The sequence below is a fragment of the Magnolia sinica genome, chromosome 15, assembly GCF_029962835.1.
Source record: "Magnolia sinica isolate HGM2019 chromosome 15, MsV1, whole genome shotgun sequence".
NCBI lineage: Eukaryota > Viridiplantae > Streptophyta > Magnoliopsida > Magnoliales > Magnoliaceae > Magnolia > Magnolia sinica.
This window is the reverse complement of record NC_080587.1, coordinates 7857892-7864688: the sequence shown is the minus strand read 5'-3', so window position 1 is coordinate 7864688 and position 6797 is coordinate 7857892. Positions and strand designations below refer to the sequence as shown.

At 37.1% G+C, this 6797-nt stretch overlaps 2 long non-coding RNA genes across 2 annotated transcripts; both read right to left on the bottom strand.

Annotated features, from left to right (window-relative positions):
- Positions 1-1720: 1720 nt before the first annotated feature.
- On the bottom strand, positions 1721-4908 carry LOC131227729 (uncharacterized). Its single transcript, XR_009162468.1, has 3 exons — positions 4795-4908; positions 2266-2781; positions 1721-1931 (listed from the first exon to the last, which is right to left on the bottom strand). It is a non-coding gene; the product is annotated as an uncharacterized LOC131227729 (long non-coding RNA).
- Positions 4909-5025: 117 nt separating this feature from the next.
- On the bottom strand, positions 5026-6234 carry LOC131227917 (uncharacterized). Its single transcript, XR_009162604.1, has 2 exons — positions 5198-6234; positions 5026-5096 (listed from the first exon to the last, which is right to left on the bottom strand). It is a non-coding gene; the product is annotated as an uncharacterized LOC131227917 (long non-coding RNA).
- Positions 6235-6797: the final 563 nt, after the last annotated feature.

The window sequence follows — 6797 nt, the reverse complement described above, 5'->3', positions numbered from 1 at the left end:
TAATCTAGCATTGGCCTTGTAATTCTTGAAAGCTTAAACAGGGAGATTCACAACCAAACAGTAAAAACAATGGCTGATCAAAGGAAATAGCACAGTAAAAAATAGCATAGCAGTATAGCACAGTAAAAACAATAGCTGATCAATTCCTTGCAATATAGCACAGTAAAAAACAGCATAGCAGTATAGCACAGTAAAAACAATGGCTGATCACTTCCTTGCAATATAGCACAGTAAAAAACAGCATAGCAGTTAGGCTACAGATCCATTTTACATGCATTCTAAAATAAATACAACCTTTCTTCCAACACTCAAACATTCATTATATCGTTGGCCTTCTAACTCAACACAACGATAGAGCTACAAACAGCCAGTAAAGTGACCCTTGCTTCTGAAAACCTATTCGTGAAGCCTAGCAACTGATGAAATCGAAAGTGGTAAGGAACATCATGCTTGATCTGAAGAATCCCTTTTGAAGACGAGATTGCCCACCCTTGACATAGAATCTGAGAGGCCCATTTATTCATTTTCAATTTGGAGCCGGCCTTATGCCTAAGGGTCCATTGCTTGACTGGGCCCGCATGGGTCATGGGTGGATCATCTGGTATGTCAATCTTGTTAGCCCTATCGTGAGAGGCAACTGTATAAATATCACATCAATTAGACAATCCTATCCGTCCATGTAACAGCCTTCAAGCAAACGGATGATGACAAAAATCAGCCAATAGTCCACATTCAACAAAGAAAATTGTAAAGCTAGGATTCTCCTATCTGCATGTTTTTTTGTACAATCACCCACAAACAGCGAGCAGATGCTGGTCTTCATAGTCTGACTATGCAGCAGAAATTAGGTAGCTCAGATTCTCCATCTTCTGTACAATCACCCACAACAGTAGGGCCGAGCACCGTGGTGATCTTGATCATTTGACCATACAGTCAAGTGAGCCCCATCCATGAATGGACCGCAGACCCCTCAATTGCGGAGAAAACCTTTACTTTGACTTGTATACCACTTTCCTTCAGATACTTCAAGATCTAAGGGATGAGAGGTACCAGGTCTGGCTTTTCTAATCCAAGCTGTTGTATTGAATGGAAGTTTGGCCGAATCCATTCATAGAATGGTCTTCGTTGTAAGGGGCAAAATTGTAGCCAGGTCATCAATAGGTAGATTAGAGATCGATATTTGACCTGTATCTGCAACATAACAGTAACTTTTGGATTAAAAATTTTACACTAAAACCATGTATGGAGTAGTTATTATCCATATGCATTAAGAAAACAATGCATGTACCAGCCATCAGAAAGTTGAGATATTCACTTAAGCTCCCTTATATTTCCATGATTAAGTAATTGCAGATGGGGAATCCCAGTAGACATTGTTGAACATTTTCAGAAGTATTTCTACTAATATTACTGTTTGAGGTACTAATAAAATCAAAACCACTAGATCCTATAGCCTTGATGGGAAGGAATGACGCATAGCATTGTATACATAAATCGATCTTCATTTTGGATTGAAAGAATCTAAAAGATGTGAAGGCTCACAAATCCAACCGAAACACATTTTGGGAAACTAAGTATCCTCATAAAGAACAAAAATACAAGAAAAGAAATGCCAACTTTTGTCATAGATGTCTTAGATATGATTTAAGAAAAGAATAATGAAATAAAAAAGGTATGATTAAAATCTAATGTTCAAACGCATTTTATAAAAGATGATGAGAACCACAACAGTACCAGGGGAACTAGTGCGCTTCTTGCACTGAAAACAGGGGAACCTCGTCCTTTTTTTTTTTCCCGGCATAAATATAACAAAGGAGTGATAAACTTCTTGCTATTTTTCAGTTTACAGGAAAATGTTCTCTGCTGAGGTCCACGAATGTTTCCCCTCTCGCTCTCCGATTTAAGGCTAGCCCAGCTTGATACAGAAACCCCTAGCAAGCATGTATTTTTTATTATGATTCATAAACAGCCCATACAATAAATACAATTAGATGAACCTAGCTTGAGGTACACAGTAGGGAGAGCATGACAGGTAATGGCACACTATGCTAACGCTCAAGCCCAAAAATCATATTGGTCTACTCAATAGATGGGCCACACTTGTATGAGAAAAAATGGACCATTGGAAAAAATGACCAATGGAGAAAAAATGGACCATTGGAAAAAATGACCAATGGTCCATATTCAATGTTCATGTCATGCACAGCCTATCTGATTAGTCAACCAGCCTAATGTTTGTGTTAGCTTGATGATAGTGTTCCTTACCATATGAATGCCCATGTCTATAACACATCCTAAATTGGCATGTGTGCTACAAACAACCCATATCTACCACACACGAGCAAGTCCACTTAGAATTCCTCGTACCATCAACTTTTGATATTTTGTAAATAATGACTGGCCAAGGAGTTAACTGCAGAGACAGGAAAAAAAAATCAAATAATAAGACATTTAACCTTATTTTAGAGAAAATTTATGGCTCCATCAAAAGAAATAGAACAAAATAGTGTTGATATATCTATGAAAATATCTAACTCGAGAAAGGAAAAGGAATTTTGGGAGCAAACTGAAGCTTTCGCATTGTTCATGTTGCCTTTATTGTAATGAATGAAAGGAGAGGAAAGCTCAATGGAAGAGTGATGCAGCCCATTGACATCCATGGACTGTCTTGTAGATCCACGCTAGTTCAGGGGTCCCTCCTGATCATCTCCTCCTTTCCCCTCCCCTAAGCTGCATGCCCAGTTTATAGCTTGGTAGTTTCTTCAACAAAATTCAAGCTACCTTGCAAAATAAATAACATTATATCAGTTGGGATGCAAGACAGTGCATGGCGCAGAGGACTCGACAAAGGATAAAATCATGGTACCATGGTGGATATCCTTCAGTAGACATGTACCATCAGAACCAAAGTCAGATATTGCTCAAAAAGAGCCCTCCTCTCATAAAGTCAAGTATTATATAGATATCTTAAACTATTATTCATCTTTCATGCATCACTATGGCTGAAAAATTAACAAATTGTGAAGATGAAAGGATAATGATGTCGGCCAAGCATGAACGCTCTGTTAGCAAACAATAAAAACCATGCATGTATTTGAATTGACGTTGATCAAGGTCCACATGCCAAATTGACGAACTTTTTCAATTTAATTGTGCATTAGATGTCCACCAACCAGCCAATTAGGAGGTTAGTTATGTATAGTTTTTGGTTTATCACCCATCAAAAGTAGGGCCTACAATTTGGATAGTTTGATTTGAGTCATACATGCATAAGAACCATCACACTCATACTATAGCATGAACCATTTTTTTTTCACAAAACAAACCTAATTGACAAATAGCATCCACATTTTGAACCATAGTTCTAAAACTCGCTAACTTCAATTGAAACTCGGCCAAGTCAACTTGACTTGGCAAGATATTGAACTGGTCGACAGGAACTCAGTTCTAGATGTGGCTTGGTTCCAACTCAGAGAGACTCATTGAGTCTCCGCTAATTCAAATAACTCAACAAGACTCATGGTGACTCAAACTAAGTCACTCGCCTTGAAAAGGGATTATTTAAAAAAATTATTGAATGACTGGCCACTTGACCTCCCTTAACCACATCCTATTCAGTTCTACTTGTTTGTTTTCCTATATTATATTATATTCAATATGCTAAATGAAAGTATTTTACATATTTACTACCAAATCTGACCTGCTTTTGGGCTTCTCAAGTTAGTTGATCCGACAGGATCTGGTTCGTCCTGAATTGGGTCGGGCTTGGGAATTCTAGTCTTTGGTAAGATAGGGGGAGGGCTCAATTGTCTGAGTATTGGGGACCGATCGAAGGTATCGCATTCATCAATCCCCGATTTAAATATTCAATTTGAAGTGCTCCTATGGTAGGCTCTTCCTAATCTGTCGCCCAAGTCTAATGGATTGGGAATCCATGTCCCATGACTAGTCATACACCATCAGCGAGCTACGCATGAACTTTGCTCAAATTCGATCTCCTAGGTTTAGGGTTATGCCGAATTCCTCTACTCCACGGACTCGCGCGTGCGCATGCATGTGCGGACACTACGCTAAATCAGAAGATTTGCCAAATAACACTCGAGGACATACGATACTCGAGTATCGAAGGGCCAAGGTGTTACAATTATTCTATTCTAATGCAAGTCAAGAAAAGATGGTCAGTAAGAAACACTTCATGTTCACACCATGGTGTGTCAGAACGATATCAGTGGCCATAACAACCACCACCATCACTGTTATGATACAGGCCATAATGTCCATTACGGCCTTTTTTTATATATAGAAAAAAGAACCTATATCGTCCTCATAATAGACCATTATGGGGATGTTATGAGTCATTTTTCCACAACGGTCATGAGGACCATTACAACCCCATAACGTGTAACAGTTGCCACCATTACCATCATGTAACAGCTGTTATAGCACACTATGGCTCACACAAATATTTAAGGCACAAGTGTCTGTGTGTATGCATGCAATACAAAAATAAAGAGTGAAACAGCTTTTCACTCCTAGAAACTTCAGCTATAAACAAAAAAGCGCCTCAATCTATAGTTCACATCAGTGAGCCATTTCTTGCAACAACCATTACCAATTTCACAATTCCTGAGTGTAAGGCAATGGTGTTATAACTGCTAATTGAGCTTCTAGAGAACATTACATAGGTTGACACATTCCCATGAACATACCCCAGTTATTTGGCTACTGTGGAGATAATACATAAATAAAGTAGCAACAGAATTGAAAATATTAGCCAGTGCATAGAAATTTTACATTCGAAGGGGTTAAGAAGTGCTTCTTACAGATGTACTTTTGTGGAGGAGAAATAGAAGGGCCCTCACATGTGTTGGTGTGGCATTTGTTTATGAGACCCTTTCCATTCATCAGAAAAAGATTTTACATCAATCCTGTGATCCTGCCTTCTGAATGATTTCTGAGTCGAGAGATACACAACCATAGCATTAGGTGAAGAATCATAAGAGAATATAAAAAGCAACAGACTAAAAAAAAAAAAAACACATCTACTCCTTACAGTTAACAAAGCACAATCTCGATCTTGCAGAATTCTGTCATTCCTGTTGCAAGTAATTGAAAACATTTCAGTATTCATGAATGCATTTCATTGGAAAACAAAGGAGTAATCACATTGCTTGTTGAAAACAGATAAACCTATCACCTTTTTTCTTCATTCTCAAGGACTTATCCCCGAATATCTTTCAAGGATTACTCAAATCACTGAAAGAAGACAAACCTAAAAGAGTAAAGCATTCCATTAGAACAGATCTTACACATTTTCAACAATCCAGGATTTAAAGAGGGGCAGACAAGATAACCAAACAAGAATGTTGCAACAATGCAACATGAGCACAGATAAATCTACCTGTTTCAGACATGTACAGCAGTGTTTTCTCAGGCAAGGAAACAAGAAAATGGACACAAGGTCCTCGAAAACCCACCATGCCGACATGTCTGTACAGGCATATAATGACATTGCAACTTGTTCTATTAGATATTACTTCATTTAGGGTCAGTTTGGAACCAAGAACATATATTCTAATAAAAACACAAGCTCGTAGACACCTACCATTATCACCATGTACATGTGTATATTGTCTTTTTTGTGGAGGAGAGCATGATATTTCCTCATTACACTTTTTACAAAAAAGTTAAGAAACTTCTCTGCCATGTTAGTTAATAATGGGTGTCAATTAGAGTATGTTTTTATTAATATATATTCCCTCTTGATTCCAAACACCATATGCATAAGAAACAAGAAGATGTATTCTAATAGCTAAACCATGACCTAAACAAAAAGCATATAAATACTGCTAGATGTAAGAAGAAAATGGAGTGTCAACGTGTGACTGACATGGGTGTCGAACACTGCAAATTTCTAGAATATAAGTGCTTATTACACATACAAATATATAGGTTGTGAAAAATCAAAATAATCAAAATGAAAGGAAACCTCGAAAACTAGTGAAGTCTGGATAGATGATTGGTAGAAATGAAAAATCTAAAACTACAACACTGAAATTTGTTTCCCTATAACTAGTCAAGATCAGAGTTACCACTCTAAGCATTCGAAAAAAGATTTCGGAAGAAGAAACTACCAATGTTCTGCAAAAAAGATGGTCAGCTTTCCGCGAGGAGTAAACATGAGAAGAACAATATCTATGTCGCATAGAATCGACAGTTAACATTGTTCAAGACTCCATTTCTCGTTTAGAGAATGTGTTCTGCATCACATGCAGTCTCCAACATCACTATCTTAATCATGTTCTTTCGCATCTCAACACTTTCTAGTAATAGAATTACTCTCTATTACTCAGACAGCTTCAAATGAGCACAAATTACATAATTCCCACTCGATTAAAGCAGGATAATTGAAGAGATGCTCTTTAAATTAACGGTTCTAGTTTATTGAAAATGTAAAAGAATGAGAACAAAGGAAATGCTCTGTACAAAATCAGGTTGCGAGAAATAAAATCCAATTCTAGATTTGAGAAGAGAATTTGTGAATGGTTTCTGTTGTTTTCGATATTACATGTCGAACATCAATTGATAGGGATACCAAATGAAGAATAAATTGTCTTTACCGAGAACATAATAAGCTTGATATGGTCATTATCAGAAATACAAAAACAACGACAACAAAGGCAATAAATTCTACCAGACTAGGTATGCAAAAACAAAAATCACAAATCACAATTCTAGAATTATGAAAATCCAACTGCCTACAAAAAAAAAAAGTTAAAAAAAAAATAAAAATCCCA